Source organism: Boleophthalmus pectinirostris, unplaced genomic scaffold, assembly GCF_026225935.1.
Source record: "Boleophthalmus pectinirostris isolate CB_2022bp ecotype Guang Dong unplaced genomic scaffold, ASM2622593v1 HiC_scaffold_13, whole genome shotgun sequence".
NCBI classification, from domain to species: domain Eukaryota; kingdom Metazoa; phylum Chordata; class Actinopteri; order Gobiiformes; family Gobiidae; genus Boleophthalmus; species Boleophthalmus pectinirostris.
The window spans coordinates 27,875,291-27,893,031 of NW_026571036.1; the positions used below are offsets into that span (position 1 = coordinate 27,875,291).

Below are 17,741 nucleotides of genomic sequence, written 5' to 3' on the forward strand. Positions count from 1 at the left end.
ATTCTCGATTGTGTACTTTTTTTTGTAATTCTATTTCAGTCTTATTATTATTTATTTACTTTTCTCTCATTTCTCTTTAAATTTAGTAACATACCAGTGGCTACTGTCCTATAGATTCAAAGACATCAGCGTTCAATTCATCTGTTTGAGCTTCCCGTGTACTTGCCACATTTCGATGACTTGTCAGTATTGAAAAGATATATCATATTTTACTTTAAATGCCCAATTACTATGGCAACAGTCCTGCTTTTTCATCCGTCTGAAACTGGAGGATAGTAATGTGATGTGTCATACACAATTAACCAAGCGCACTCACTGGGAATCCATTTTTCCAAGGTTAATGGAACACCTCTACACATATACATCTATACATCTATACACCTGTACACATATACACATCTACATCTATACACCTGTACACATATACACATCTACATCTATACACCTGTACACATATACACATCTACATCTATACACCTGTACACATATACACATCTACATCTATACACCTGTACACATATATACACATACACATCTATACACCTGTACACATATACACATCTACATCTATACACCTGTACACATATACACATCTACATCTATACACCTGTACACATATACACATCTACATCTATACACCTGTACACATATACACGTATACATCTGTACAGTTGTACATCTGTACACTTCTACATGCAACGAGAAGAAGATTATGAAAAGAGCAGGTCTATAGGAGCCGTGTGATTCTCCGCCCACTCCAGCCAACGCTTCTGTTATTCACTAAAACAAACTTCTAATGCAAAGATGAGAAGAGATGGAAAACCCAACCACACTCTTTTACATCTGTCTTTAAAAGCAGCACTGTGGAACTTTTCTGGTGGAGGGAAAGTTCCACAGTGTGACATTAAACACAGCTTACATTTAGTCAATTACAGGTGGATTTAGAGCTCCAAAAAGAACTAAAAAAACTAACTAGAAAAGTTCCACAATGCATCTCTAAAATCAAATGGAGAAGGAAAAGGGTGCAATGTATCTTTCACTTTTTCTGACCATGTGAGATGCAACATGTCCGAGCCTCTGTGGGCCATGGGCTCTGGCTCCGGCCGGACCAGCCGTGGGCTTTGAGCTTCCGCAGGCTCCTAGCTCCACCCGGGCTGCAAGCTCTGATCTTTCTCTTTCTTCTTCTTCCAGACGCCCCTCGCGCGTCCAAATCGAGGTGTCCAGTGTGTTTTTTTGTCACTGTGGTCTTGCTTACATTATGCTATTACAGGTTATTCACGAAGACCCAGAAGATTTCGTGATATGATCCCACCCATAACTGTCACTGATTTACCCAGATACCACTGGAAGAAAAACTGTGATTGGTCCATTTTGTTTCCCAAGAAATATCAGTACAAGTATATATATATATATATATATATATATATATATATATATATATATATATATATATATATATATATATATATATATATATATGAGAGATAAAGAGAGAGAGATAGTGAGAAGAGAAAGAGAGACAAAGACATACAGAAAGAACAAGAAATCCAGACAGAGAGAGAGAGGGAGAAAGACAGAGGGAGAGAGAGAGAGAGAACGGAAGAGAGAGAAAGACAGAGAAAGAAACAGCATGAAAAAGAGTGAGAAAGACAAACAGAGGGAGAGAGAGAGACAGAAGAGAGTGAGAGTGAAGGTGTGTATATGTTTGTGTTTAAATGAAAGCGTGTGGTGGCGTCAGTAGGTCGGTGGCGTCTTCGACTGGAGACTGAGTGAAAAGAATCAGAGCGACTTGTCAGACGACAGAATAAAGCCATAATAACGTCCATGTATTCACTTTGGGTTTTATCAATAAAGCGATTCTGAAACACGATCTTTCACGACACGCTCCCTTTGATTTTCTCCTCTAATCACTAAACACGTATTCACATCTGATCAAACGCGCAATTATTTTGACACTTTTCAATTCTCGACTCGGGTTTGAGGAGGAGAAAGACGGCGAGAGAAATTATGCAAATACCGTTCAATTTGGCGAATCAGAGGAGGGGAAATTAGCAAGCTGTTAGCGCGCCGAAAAAACGCTAATACACATAAAGGGCCCGAGCCGGGAATCTATTATGGCCCCGCAGAAAGACGAGAGGAAGAGACGGAGAGAAAAATGAAAGATGGGGAGATAGGAGCAAACGTATGTGAAAACACGAGGCCCCGTTCACAACACTATCCCGTCCAAATATCAAATTAACCCACTGAAAGGATGGAGAGATAAAGAGATGAAGAGAGAGACTGGAGGACGGAGGAGAGGACGAGGAAAGGAGGAGAGAAGGAGGAGAGGAGGGGTGCTTCCATGAGCGACAGAGCGTGACGAGAGAGGGAGAGAGAGTCGGAGGGAAGGTAGGAGACAACGGGTGTTCTGATGTGAAGATAGAGAGAGAGAGAAGGAGAGAGAGAAGGAATGGAGGAAAGGAAGTTAGGAGAGAGAGAACAGGGTCAGAAACTGATGAGAGAAGGAGAGAGAAGAGAGGAGAGGAGAGGAAGAGGTATTTCAATGATAGAGTGATTATAGAGTGAGAAGATAGAGAGAGAGAGGGGAGAAGAAAAAGAAGGAGTGAAGGAAAGAAAGATAGGAAAGGGAGAACAGGGTCAGAAACTGATGAGAGGAGAGAGAGAAGGAAGAGAGGAGAGGAGGAAGTATTTCAATGATTGATAGAGAGTGAAGAGAGAAGGAAAGAGGAGAGAAAAGGGGAGAGAGAATAGAGAGAAAGAGGGGAGGGAAGAGAGAAAAGAAGAAGGAGGAATGCAGAGAGAAAGAGAGTTGAGAGGATAGAAACAGGTGAGAGAGGAGAGAGAGAGAGAGTACGGAGGGAGTGAAAAAGAAAGGGAAAAGAGAGAGATTGAGAAAGAGAGAGTGACAGAAAGAGGGAGACAGAGAGAGAGACGGAAAGAGTTAAGGAAAGGAAGGGAGGAGAGGAGGAAGTATTTCAATGATCGACGGAGCGAGGAGAGAAAAGGTGGAGAGAGAGGGAGGAGAGAAAGAAAGAATCAGAAGGAATGGAGGAAGAAAGATAGGAGAGAGTGAACAGGGGCAGAAACTGAAGAGAGAGAAGGAAGAGAGGAGAGGAAGAGGAGGAAGGGAGAGGGAGAGAAAAATGAAAGATGGGAAGATAGGAGCAAACGTATGTGAAAAGACGAGGCCCCGTTCACACCACTATCCCGTCCAAATATCAAATGAACCCACTGAGAGGATGGAGAGATAAAGAGATGAAGAGAGAGACTGCAGGACGGAGAGGGGGAACGAGAGAACGGAGGGAGGACGGGGACGAGGAACGGAGGAGGGGAGAGGAGTGTTTCCATGATCGATAGAGCGTGAAGAGAGGAGGAGAGAGTCGGAAGGAAAAGAGGAGACGAGGAGTGTTTTGATGTGAAGATAAGAGAGAGAGAGAGGGAAAGAGAGAAGAAAGAGAGGAGAGTAAGATAGAGAGTTGAAAGAAAAGAGAGAGAGAGAGAGAGAGAGAGATGGAGCACAGGGGGCAAAAAAGGAAGGAAAAAAGGTAGCGGGAGAAAAAGAGAGTGACAGAAAGAGGGAGAAAGAGAGAGAGAGAAAGAGTTAAAGAGTGAAGCACAGTGAGAAGAAAAAGAGAGGGGGAGAGAGAGAGGAGAGAAAGAAGGAATGGGGGAAAGAAAGACAGGAGAGAGAGAACAGGAGCACAAACTGATGAGAGAGGAGAGAGAGAAGAAAGAAAGGGGAGAGAAGAGGAGGAAGTATTTATTTTTATGAGCGATAGAGCGTGAAGAGGGGAGGAGAGAGGAGAGGGCGGGAGGAGAGAGAAGGAAGAGAAAAGAAAGAAAGAGTCCGACGGAGTGGAGGGAGGGAGAGGAGAAAGACTGAGTGTTGAAAGGAAAGAGAGAAAGAGAAAGAGAGAGTGAAGATGGAGGACAGAGGTAGAAACTGAGGAGAGAGGAGAGAGAGAAGGAAGGGAGGAGAGGAGAGGAGAGGAAGAAGTATTTCAATAATCGATAGAGCGTGAAGAAAAGGCGAGAGAGAGTAAAGAGATGGAGGAGAGGGGGAGGGAAGAGGAGAAAAGTAAGAGAGAGAGAAGAAAGAAAGAAAGGAGTCAGATGGAGTGGAGGGAGAGAGGAGAAAGACTGTGTGTTGAGAGGAAAGAGAAAGAGAAAGAGAGAGTGAAGATGGAGGACGGGGTAGAAACTAATGAGGGAGGAGAGAGAGAAGGAAGGGAGGAGAGGAAAGGAGAGGAGAGGAGGAAGTATATAAATGATTGATACAGTACGGAGAGAGGAGGAGAGAAAAGAGAAAAAAGGAGAGACGGACAAAGAAAGGAACAGAGGTGGGAGAGAGAGGGAAGAGGGAGAAGGCGTGGAGAGCAAGGAGAGAGGGAGAAGAGAGGATGGAGAAAAGAGGGAGAGGGAGGAGAGAGGAGAAAGAGAAGAGCGAGAAGGAATGAGGAGAGAGTTTAGAGAGCGAAGAGAGAGCGGAGATAGAGGACGAGGCGACGAAACAGATGAGAGAGAGGAGAAGGAGAGGGTATGGAAGGAAGGAGAGAGAAAAAGAAAGGAAACGACAGAGGGAGAACGAGAAAGCGATAGAAAGACTAAGAGAGAGAAGCGCCGTTAGAAGAGAAAGAGAGAGGGATGGAAGGAAGGTACGGGCATTTCAATAATCGATAGAGCACGAAGAGAGAGAGAGAAAAAGAGGAGGGAGAGTCAGATAGGAGAGAGGGAAAAGGAGAAGGATGGAGGGAGGAGGAGAAGAGAGAGAGAGAGAGAGATGGGAGGGCACAGAAGTTCATTCGTTATAACTGGTGACAAGTGTAGAGTCTGGAGCAGAGCAGACTGTCACCCAGTCTTAATCAGATGAAGAACGATGGAACATGGACGTATATTCTGACAGTGTGTGTGTGTGTGTGTGTGTGTGTGTGTGTGTGTGTGTGTGTGTGTGTGCGTGTGTGTGTGCGCGTCTACAGAAGTGTGAGTGTGTAAACCGAAGAGCCACTTTTCAAATAATGACATCATAAATTGGACATGATGTATTCTTTCTCGGGGAATCGGCTGCAGATTGGTCAATACTGTACGAGCTTTAATGGCGCACCGTGGAACTTTTTGATTAGAGACGCGTCAGCTGCTCGTTTCCGTGGATACGTCACCGCTCTGACCTGGAATGCTCCACAGTGTGACTTTAAACAGCTCTAACTTACATTTATTCAGTTACGTGTGGTTTTATAGCTCAGAAAAACAGGCATTGTGACTGTGAGCGGGGTCGCCTCTCCACAGATCTGACCTGTAACTTAATCTAGTTTGGTTTAATAGAAAGGTTTAATGCCATACACAGCAAAAACTACAGGGTTAAAAATTCAAGGTCAAATATTTCAGAGTTGTTTTTAACACAAAAAGTGTTACTGTAACTATTTGAAAGTTAAATGTGGGTTGGAGTTGATATGGTTGAAGTGAATTCGACTTCCACTAGTGTTAAATCAATGTCACTTAGTGTTAAGTTGGCTCCTCCCACCTTACCACTTCAAACTCCCACGACAGAAGACCAGTTTGAACCAGTTTTGTGCATAATTTAATCTTTTACAATATTTTAAAGAAAATAAAGACTTTACATGCGCTGAATATGTTTTTTACATTGTACCTTAATTTACACTTTACAGTACTTTACTACTAACCTGATTCATCAGACGGTTTCACTTCATGGAAACCGTGTAACCTCGCACCATTAGGATTCATTCGCTTGACAGTAGGCAGGTACTTTTTTAAATTTAACCAGTCGCTGCTATTTGGTTGTGATGTTTGTAATGCGCCAAATCCCGTAGGGAGAAGGACAATAACGTCTTTCCTCTTGATAAAATTCACCAAATATTCTCTTTGTTCCGGCTTTAAATCCTCGATTCGAGAATCGTTGCCAACACAGAATGTCTGTCATCGTCTACATCCATCTCGACGCTTTGTTTACTGTTGTGTTGTACCACAAAAGGGACACAGACAGACACGACGAGTTTGACATCATGGTTTCACAGCTCTTCTTTGATTGGTCGGTGTGCAGTTTACAACTTCAAGGGTTTTTGCAAACCGTCTAGTGTATTCCGATTCCTGACCTAGTCACTGGAGAGAAATGAAATTGAGCAGAGGTACTAGGTAGCGCCAACCTGGCTACTTTACTACTCCCCAAAATGTTAAATCAACTAAAATAAAGTGTAAAAATAAAACGCCTCACACCTGTTCAGAGGTCTGTTGTTGATAACTCTACAAAGTGTTATCCGTTTACTCTTGATTTCGGGGTTAAACAGAAACTTTGGTCCAGTGTTACTTACTTACATTTACAAAAATGTAAAATTAGCTCTAGAACAGATTGGACTCATACAAACCCGGAATTTTTTTTATTTATTTATTCAGTAAGAGTCAATTTTCACACTCCACTTTCTGCTGGGTACTGTGAAACATTCCAGACAAAGCAAAAATATCTCCATGAAGAAAAGCATTTGACAAAACCTCCACCAGAAAACCTTTACCTGTTAACTTGAAAATGACTGCTTCATGACATCACAAAGTGGAACAGAGCGTTTTGACCTTTAAAGAAGTCAGAGGTGGGACCAAGTCGTCGTTTTGCAGGTCTCAAGTAAGTCTTAAGTCTTTGACCTCAAGTCCGAGTCAAGTCCCAAATCAAATACATGCAAGTACAAGTCGAGTCTCGAGTCACTGGTCCATAAGTCCAAGTCAAGTCCAAGTCAAGTCCAAGTCAAGTCCAAGTCATCTGCTTTGAGTCTATAAAGAGTCTCGAGTCTTTAAACCAAAGTACCAAATATAGGTTAGATTTTTGCAATTTATATGAATTTTAAACTAAATTGTACTTCAAATAACTAAGTACATTTATATATGAGTATTTATAGAATATATAAAAGTTGTACAAATGTAAATCTTTTCTTTTTAAATGTTTTCACAAGGTCTTAGTGTGTATCATTACAGTCAGAAGAGAAAGAATTCAGATTTAAAAGTGCTTCTCAAGTCACTGACCTTCAAGTTCAAGGTGAGTCACAAGTCTTAGTCCATTTTATCAAGTCAAGCCTCCAGTCCTAAAAATAGTGATTCAAGTCTGACTTGAGTCCAAGTCACGGCTTGCAAGTCGCCACCTCTAAAAGAAGTAGACAGATTAATATTAAAGGATTACTCAAACATGCGAGCTGTTTTTGATGAGTTGACAACTTTCTTACATGGTTTTAAAATCATTAGTCAATTTTGGCAATATAACACTTCAACTAGAGAAAATTCAGATCCAGAGGCACTGAAGAATGGGTCAAATGTAAAGAAATTTGAGAATATTAAAGAGTTCCTTATAATCTGGATCTGTTCACTCGACCAGAGACAAAAAGAATCAGCTGTGTTGTGAAGAGAGGAGTCTTGAAGTTTGCAGGTTTTGTCAGTGCTTTTTTTTGTTTGTTTGTTTGTTTGTTTGTGTCCCTTCTCCTGTTCGCTCTGGAATCCTGTAGCCCCTATAGAAAAATATAAATGACAACTATTGTAATGATTTTAATTAGCTCTCCACTGAACACAAACGACTCCTCTATATGAAGCCCGTCACAGCTGAAAGGGTCTGAACTTCTCTACCTCCCCCCGTTTCGATCGGCAAACACGCGCCGGCCGATTCACCGTGGAGACGACGGAGACGAGGGGAGGAACTCGTCGCTTTGTGCAAACTTCATCTACTTTTCTCCAATCCTTTCGAAACTTCTGTCTGTCTCGCACAAACAAGTCCCTCTATAGACCTGAGCGCTCAAGAAACCAGCAAATCAATCCAGTGTTTTTAAGCCATTACAGGCGCCAAGGAGAGTTAAAGCACTTACTCAAGACGTGCATTATAGCATATTACAGACTCTGGTTCAAGGAGACGTCTAATGAACGTGAAGCAGCCAAAAGCCATTATGAACACTTCAAATGTTCTGTTGGGCAAATGAAGCGCAATGCAAACACGCCAGCACAATGTATGCAATCTTCATACACGCTCATGTTATTATATAGTATATTATAGAGTACTATAGAGTATTATAGAGGAGAGACTGTGTACATGACAGAGTGGGCTAAGAGGCAAGAAACCTGGACTAAAACAGGACTAAAACAGGACTAAACCTGGATTCAACCTGGATTCAACCTGGACTAAACCTGGACTAAATCTAGACTTAACCTAGATTTAACCTGGACTAAACCTGGACTAAACCTAGACTAAACCAGGACTCAACCTGGACTAAACCTGGACTAAATCTAGACTAAAGCAGGACTAAACCTAGACTAAACCTAGATTAAACCTGGACTAAACCAGGACTAGACCTAGATTAAATCTAGATAAAACCTGGATTAAACCTATACTTAACCTGGATTAAATTTAGATTTAACCTGGATTAAACCTAGACTAAACCTAGACTAAAACTAGATTTAACCTGGACTAAACCTGGGCTAAACCTAGACTAAATCTACACTAAACCTAGACTAAACTGGGACTAAACCTGGACTAAATCTAGACTAAGCCTGGACTAAACTGGACTAAACCTGGACTAAACCTAGACTAAACTTGGGCTAAACCTAGACTAAATGTGGACTAAATGTAGACTAATCCTGGACTAAACCTGGACTAAATCTAGACTCAACCTGGACTCAACCTTAAAATGTTCTGTTTACCAAATGTAAATCCATAATGTAATCTTATACAGTTATTATATTCTTATACAGTTATAGAGATTTGCACATGTAAAAATGCTCTAAGGGGAGTTCATATTGCACATGAAAATTAGGATTAACTGGGACTATAGACTGGAACTAAACCTGCATCACTAAACTACATTTAGACCTTTAAAATGTTCTGTTTGCCAAATGCACTGCACTGCAAACACACACACATAATATAATCTCCATGTATGGTTCTATAGAGTATAGACTGTGTACAGGTCAGAAAACAGGACCAAACAGAGTCTGTACTAAACCAAACCGATCCTTTATCAGGACTAAACTGTCTCCAATTATTGGGTCAGTCAGCGTGAAACAAAAACTGGCACAAAGTTCAATATCTTGTCTGTCAGCGGCAACAAACTAACACAAAATGATCTGTTCACTGTAGTGGCAAAACTGTAGACTTGGATGTGGTCAAAGTAACAAGATGGATTCTCTGGGTATTTGTGAGTTCACAAACTCACGAGGACACAGTCTGGCTCCACCGGTTAGATAGAGAACGACAGGTGGAAAGAGACCAATCACGTCGCAGCACTGAGGTTTGTACAGAAGCCAAACGTAAATGCCCAAATGAACCAAAACAATGCAGACAGATGAACTTCAAACTATTTTAGCGTCAATATGAATATTCACCGTGACACTCCTCGTTTTCCGATTGCTTTCAGTGAGAGCCATTCCCAGGGTTCCCTCTTTTTCACTGACAAAATTTCAAAACTTTTCATGACTTTTTCATGACCTAAAGTGAATTTCCCCTGACTTTACGGCACCTACATGTGTAAAATTGATCAGACTTTTAGAGCTAAATATGAAATGTGAACTCTTTCCACTCACCTTATGGTTTGGGATTATAGTTTTTAACATTCAAAATCCTGTCAGTGCATTTATTGTCGTCTCGGTAACACTTTATAATAACTACACCTTATTTAGCCTTAATAAAGCATGAACAAAGGCTTAATTAATAATCAGTGTTGGGAAGGTGACTTTTAAAATGTATTCCCCTACAGATTACAGATTACATACCCCAAAATGTAGTTTGTAACGGAATCCATTAAATTACTTAAAGTGAGTAATGTAATCTGAATACTTTGGATTACTTGATTTGCTGTAGAGAAGAAAAGACTCGGAAATCTTCACATAAGAAGTTTTGTCTGATAAAAGAAAATAAAAAGCCCAGACTTTACTTAACTGTATTAAAATTTTATTGATAGAAGAAGAGAAGACACGTCCATGCAGCATGGTTTAGTCCTGTTAAATCCTGTTTTAGTCCTGGTTTAGAGTTTACCTTTTAGTCCTGTTTAGATCTGTTTAGTCCTGGTTTAGAGTTTAGTCCTGGTTTAGATCTGGTTTAGATCTGGATCTGGTTTTGGTTTGGTTTAGACCTGTTTAGACCTGGTTTTAGTCCTGGTTTAGACCTGGTTTGGTCCTGGTTTAGTCCTTTTAGACCTGGTTTTAGTCCTGGTTTAGACCTGGTTAGTTTACCTGGTTTTAGTCCTGGTTTAGACCTGGTTTGGATCTGGTTTTAGACCTGGTTTAGACCTGGTTTAGACCTGGTTTTAGTCCTGGTTTAGACCTGGTTTGGATCTGGTTTAGACCTGGTTTAGTCCTGGTTTAGTCCTGGTTTGGATCTGGTTTAGACCTGGTTTAGTGTCCGGCAATGAGTGAAATTACCGAAAAAAAAAAAAGATTTAGCCCAAAATGTGAAAACAGGAAAATACCTCTATGTAATCCATTTATTTCAACCAAGTAACGGTAATCTAATTACCACTCACTAAAAGAGTAACTGAATACAGTTACTCATAATTTGTACTCTGATTACGTAACTCCGGTACATGTAATCTGTTACTCCCCAACACTGTTAATAATGAACAAAGACTTAAATTAATAATGATTCACTCTTAGTAACTACTTAATTACTACCTTAATTAGCAATTGCACTTAATTTGCCTGTGCTGTAAATAGTTACTCATAATTATTTTATACTTAATTACTCATGAACTAACCATTTGAGCATTTATTAATGATTAATAAGCTATGAGAGAATGATTTACTAATAACACAATGCAATGATCATTCAGGCAGCTGTTATCTGTTAAGTCTTTCTGAGAGCTTTTCTAAAGTGAAGACAAATTATGTTTTATCTCTTTCCCCCTTTGGACGCCTACTTGGAACAACCCATACATATATTAGTATGTGTGGGTTGTAGTGGCCCCCACTTATCACAGTCTCTGTTTACATGTGAAAAACTGAACCTTTTCTACTGGTCGTCAAATCACGTCTTTTGTGATACAGCGGAGGTGTCAAAAGACGTCATTAAGGAAACAAGGGAGGGTCGTCAAATGTCGTCTTCATGGAGGAAAGAGTTATTAATTATTTACTAGTGTGAATCATTATTAATTAAATCTTTGTTCATTATTAATTAAGTCTTTGTTCATGCTTTATTAAGGCAAAGTAAGGTGTAGTTATTATAAAGTGTTACCGTTGTCTCTTTTAAACAAAAGGCGCAGATGTTCAGAAATAATCATAATAGAATTCTGTAGCTGCGTGAAAGAGACACTAAAATTCCATGACTTTTCACTGAATTTACAACATTCCAAGTGACATTTTCAATTTCCATGACTTTTCCAGGATTTCCATGATCGTGGGAACCCTGCATTCCAGACTGATAATGTGTAAAACTCAATTTCTAATGACCCACAAATCAATCCGGCATGAGCAGGTTATAGTTAAGCACATTAAACAACAATAAAAATACAAACTGAGAACCTAAATCTCTAAATATTGACCCTGATGGTTGTTTTTGTGAGACTCAGCACTTGAACCCTGCAGCTGTATTAGCCCCTCTCCTCCGTTTGAGATTTTCGCAAACAGTAGCCTGAGAAAACCAAGCCTATTATAGTTACACAGGCCTGAATAAATACTGCAGCACTCTCCTTAAAAAGCACATTTACACCCGTGTTTGCGTCTCTCTCCGGGTCTGTATCTGTCACAACCGTGGCCCAAAACCTTCAGTCAGGACTCGGCTGGGGACGGGGCCTCTGGTGCTCCGGCTCCCCTGCCTTCTGTGCCTGCGCCGGGCTGTGGAGCTGCTCTACCGCCGCCGCCGCCGCGTAAAGCCCGACTCATTCACAAGTGCCAGGATTATACTGATGGTGTTTACGATTTAGGAAGTTACACACATGCGTTCTGTGCTTGACGTGTTGGGGAGTAACATGCGAGGCCATCTGCAGCCCAGTAAAAGTTTATATAGGTAAACCGTGCACGTATAATTACAGCCGGACTATACGGAGAGGTGTATGTATCGCTGTGGTGTGTGGTGTGGAGCCTCTCTCATTCACAAGTGCGGACAGTTATAGAGATGGTGTTTATGGTTTAGTTAGTTACACACTTGCATTTTGAGCTTGATGTGTTTGGAAGTAACATCTGAGGCCATCTGCAGCCCTGTAAAAGTTTATATAAGTACCGTATACCATGCACATATAATTACAGCTGTACTATACTACTGTACAGAGTGGTGTATGTGGCAGGCTGGGAGTCATGGCTACAATAAAATACTCTCACAGTGTGACAATACTAGGGATGGGCATGGTTAGTCGATTAATCGATAATTGATCATTAAGAATTTCATCGATTACGTTCATTTTAGGCAAGGCAAGTTTATTTGTACAGCACAATTCTTATACAAAGTAATTCAAAGTGCTTTATAGAATTAAAAATACATTAAATCATAATAAAAACAAATCAAAACATAAATAATCACAAAGATTAAAATTTAAAAAGAGAGACATAAATTGGAGAGAAGAGTGCGGAATGAAAACCTTTCAGTTATATGCACAGTTAAACAGAAATGTTTTGAGTCTGGATTTAAACAGCGTCACAGAAGAGTCTGTCTCACATGTTCAGACTGTTCCAGGTTTTAGCTGCATGAACCTGAAACTCTGACTCCCCTTGTTTAGTCGTGACTCTGGGCACCAGCAGGAGGCTGGTCCCTGAGCTCCTCAGAGTGTGAGATGGTTCATATGACACTAACATGTCACAGATGGACTTTAGTGCTCGGCCATGGAGAGACTTGTACACAAGCAAACCGTTAATCGACAAACCAAATGTAGGTTGCTGTGCGTAGCGTAGGGTGACCAAACATCTGTCCGGTGACAAACAGGGGTCTGTACATGTGTCTCTGCACTCAGAAGGAGCGAGACACAAACAGTCAGTCAGCCTGCAACACGCCGAAGCACAAATGCGTATTTAACGATGACTTGTACAAGAAATTCCAGGCTTTCCGTCCTGGTCGGGACAAGTGAGAGGTCATGTGCACAGTGTATAAAGCAGCACATATGCTTCGGTGTCCAGTGGGAAAAAGCTTCACCAGGACACCGAAAACATGAAAAAGTTTTACCAGGTGAGAGTCGCGCAATGTCGATGACGAGTCCCCACCTCCCTCCCCCCGTACGGTGTCCTGGTTTTGACAAACGCAAATATGGTCACACTAACCTGTATTCCACTGAGTCGTGCCGCATCAGCGCATCAGAGCTGTTTTTTTTTTTTTTCTTCGCTTAGTTTATGCAAATTAGCCATGCGGTTTTAAGTTTCGTTTCTGTGAAAGTTGCACTGAACTGAATTAAACACATTATAACGTCAAACAGGCTGATGTGGCTCTATAGTCGTTACGGTTTATATGTCGTGAAGTTGAATTTATTTATACAGATTAGTAGTGCAGATAGTAGTGATAATGATGATAATGTAAATATAAAAACGTTAATGATTAATCGATAATCGTTAATTCTCCCGACGATCAATTAAGAAAATTTGAATCGAATGCCCATCCCTAGCCAATACATACGTGAATTATCAATATTCTAAGATATTTCGTTACTACATGCACAACTCTATGAAATACACTACAAAAAAGACAATATGCTGACGCTATTAGACTAATGTTTTTGTTTTTTTCTCTAAATAAGCAATACAATTTTAGTGCTGCCACAACTTAGGTTATGTTTCCATGTTACCGGGTATGTTGAGAAACAAATATTTCCCTCCCTCTGTTTTCCAAAATAACATCGTGCACACAGCATTGTTTTCAAAAAAAAGTTTTCATTTACGTCGACTCGCATAAATACGCCATCGAGAGCCGTCATAACTACACCGAGCCTCTGGGTGCCACCTGGATTAGATTCAAACCTGTAGCTTTTATTTCATTATTGATTACTAATTCATTACTATTTATTTTGCATTACTGAGTGGACTCGCCTCTCCACAGATCTGTTAAAGAAGTGGAAAAATGTCTGACCTCCAAGCTGATTCATCTCTGCTCATGGATATGAAACATCAGCTGTGTGCAAATGCAAACACATGAAAAGTGTTTGCACTGGAAGAAATGCCACTGCTGCTCTGAATGCTTCATCATCATCATCATCATCGTGGCAAAAGGTAAATGTCGGTTGCACTTTTGGCGCGTCACCTCCTAAAACTGTTTATCTCACTTTACACGCAAACGCCAAACCGTACTTTTATAGAATCTCTACTCTAAGATTCATTTTCAGAGATGAATTTGCCGGTTACGTGTCAAAGATGAGTACAAACGAAGAGAAATGTCTCTGTTTTTAAAAAAGACCTGTGTACGCGTAAACAGGGATTTAATTTTGAATATAAGTTTCGGCATATTGCACCTCGTCAACAGTATATTTGATACAATAACAGTATAATGCTAGAGATATATGTTTTCCAATCGCCAGTGAGTTTTGGAGATATTTTTAGGCCGATATATACAGCTGATTTTGGAAGTTTTTCCTAAATTATCTAATTATAATTTGGTACAAACTCATCTACAGCCGTGATTTCGACAAACAGAGTAGAGAGCAGAGTAGTCGCATTATTGCAGGAGCCTCTTTAAACTAAAATGTTCAGGTAAAGCTTCATGCATATAGTTTTCATGCATATTTAAGCTGCTGGTGGAGATTTAAGGTCAATAGCTGATTTGATTTGATACATCGGTCTATCTCTTTATGATACTCTGTTTTTACTCACAATAATTGTTATTAGATATAAACTAATATGTCTTTTTTCATGACCAATGCCGATTGTTTAGAATGAAGAAAAACCGATGGCTGAAAAGCCCTGCTGATATCTCTGAGCTGATATTTTTGGGTATATTTCTAATACACGTTGTGACATTTATGCTTGAATTGGTGAATTCAATTTTCCCCTGTCCAACAAACACAAACACAAAACTCCAAAACTCAATAGTGTACTACGTTCTGGTTGAGTTAAAGGAGGGGAAGGGAAACTAATAAGGACAGAGAGGGTCCAGAGAAGGTAAGCGTCCTTAAAAGACCTCTGTCCTGATCTCCGGGGGAAACAAACAAAGTCATGTTTGGACACAGCTTAGTGAGCAGACCACTCTCTAATCCCATAATCCAGTGCGTAACAGGCACCAGGCATCGGCCCATTCAACTTTTGGTCCATTTCTCTTAATTACAACAAAGCAACTAGAGCAGCACAAAGAGACAGACAGTCAATACCACCTCTATCTCTTCCATCTATCTATAGAGGAACAGAGGAGGAGGGGCTATAGAGGGAAAGAGGAGGAGCTATAGAGGGAAAGAGGAGGAGCTATAGAGGGAAAGAGGAGGAGCTATAGAGGAAAGAGGAGGAGCTATAGAAAGGAAAAGAGGAGGAGCTATAGAGGGAAAGAGGAGGAGCTATAAAGGAAAAGAGGAGGAGCTATAGAAAGGAAAAGAGGAGGAGCTATAAAGGAAAGAGGAGGAGCTATAGAGGAAAGAGGAGGAGCTATAGAGGGAAAGAGGAGGAGCTATAGAGGGAAAGAGGAGGAGCTATAGAAGGAAAGAGGAGGAGTTATAGAGGAAAAAAGGAGGAGTTATAGAGGGAAAGAGGAGGAGCTATAGAGGATTTGCATGTGACGCGACAGTCATGTGATTTAATGTTTTGGTGGCCATATTGGAGGTCAAGACTGGGGTTTATCCGGATGGTGTTATTCAGTTTACAATATAATCATGGCGACTTTAAAAAGCACAAACGAACATAAAACTGTTGTTTGAAATCGACAGCTTGTTAGATCAGCCGTCATTAGAAAAGTATAAAGCTAAAGTCGTCCTCCTGGGTTGTGGAATTGTGGAATTTTTTTCATGTTAGATCTTCTTCCATAGGACATAAGTGAATGTTTTGCTTTGTCTTTCACTGGCGATGGGGTGTATGTGCATAATGACTGGATATAATCTAGTGAAAGCAGGTTATCAATCTTCATACCTACAAGGGTGACCAAATATCCGTTTTCCCCCAGACATGTCCGTTTTTTGTGTCCTGTCCTGGGAGTCCGTTTTTTGTTTTGCTTTTATAAGTGATGCAAACGTCTGGGTTTTCATTTCCTTTCATTGGGACATTAAATTGAGCATCTCTCGTCAGTCTCTCTCTGTGCATCAGAAGCAGCGAGCAGACACAAACAGTCACTCAGCCTGCAACACGCCGAAGTACAAATGCACATTTAACGATGACTTGAACAAGAAATTCTCCGCTTTCCGGCCCGGTCGGGACAAGTTGGAGGCCATGTGCACAGGTTGTGAGGTGAGAGAAGCTCAATGTCGACTTTTGGTATCTATCATTTCATTTAGTGTAAATCTGTTCTTCGTTTGTGTGGAGCTGGTCCCTCACTAGAAATGAAATGTTGACTGTACAAACGTCTTCCCTCTCTTTTTATGTCCACTGTCCACTTCTGTCTGAATCTGTCTTTATCAGCCGGGATCTGATAGAAACATACTTTGGCCTCCTTCTTTAGCAGATTGATTGGATGACAGAACATCCAATAGCAACACACGTCAAACTATTGTTATTCAATTCAAATTTTATCGCACACAAATATTACACGTTTGTCCAGTTGGATAGTTTGACCTCCAATACGGCGACATAAACACCATGTTAGTTTTGTGACATAAACGCAAAACCTCAATTATATAGAGAAGCATTTGATAATCATTAAATTGTCGGAGGCTTCGTTGTATTTTAATCCATGTTTGAATCTAATTTTCTCTATGTTCTGTAAATGTAATAAGTAAAAAGAAATGCGCCGCTATAATGTTCAGTTTTATGCATTTATAAGATGGAAGCTTTAATCTAAGGCCTTTTTTAATTACTATGATTAATAATACTGATTTTTATGGCAACTTAAAGGACCTAGTGAACAATATAAAATCCATGCATCTTTTTGTATATGAAAATACAAAAAAGAAATCTAAATTGGAAATCTAAAAAACGATATATTGCTAAAAAAGTGCTCAAAAACTGTCCAAAAAGTCACGTCTGATCAAAGTAAATAGCAAAAACTAATCCTTACACTGTTACAAACTGTAATCCAAAAACAAAATTAACAATAGACGTAATAAAAACCACACACAGCTCTTCAAAAAACTGAAACCCAAACAGCATCGCGACAGAAAATATCTTTACTCACACAGTCTGAAGAGATGCTTTTGAGGAAGTGGTCAGTCTATGTTGACCATATCAGGGCGTGTCCGTGAACAGGTGATCTCTCCGAGTGTCCGAGCTGTGCCAAAGTTTAAATATTCCACGTTTTTCCCGCTTCAAAATGAGTCAGCTGGGATAGAAGCCAGCCGTCCGAACCTGCACACAAAACAGAAGAGGAAATCCTGTTTTAGAAGATTTGTTATTGTTTCTCCAATATGAACTGGAATTATAATAAAACACTGGATTTAGACACATGTTTTTATATTTTACAACTCAGCCTTATGTAACAGATAATACTCCCTACAACTGTAAAACAATTCACCCTCACGTTATACATAATACTCCCTACAACTGTGAAACAAATCACTTTTATGTAACAGATAATACTCCCTACAAAACTCATGCTTATGTTACAGATAATACTCCCTACAACTGTACGACCACTCACCTTAATGTTAGATAAAACTCTCTACAACGCACTCCTATGGAATAGATAATACTCCCTACAATTTCACAACAACTCACCTTATATAACAGAT

General features: G+C 40.2%; 1 protein-coding gene across 1 annotated transcript in view; it reads right to left on the reverse strand.

Annotated features, from left to right (window-relative positions):
* LOC110154500 (kelch-like protein 29) overlaps nt 1-17,298 on the reverse strand; it is a 798,906-nt gene extending 781,608 nt beyond the window's left edge. The window contains exon 1 of the mRNA XM_055149662.1: nt 17,189-17,298. The gene's annotated coding sequence lies outside the window, so the exon portion shown is untranslated. The remainder of the gene's footprint in view (nt 1-17,188) is intronic.
* Nucleotides 17,299-17,741: the final 443 nt, after the last annotated feature.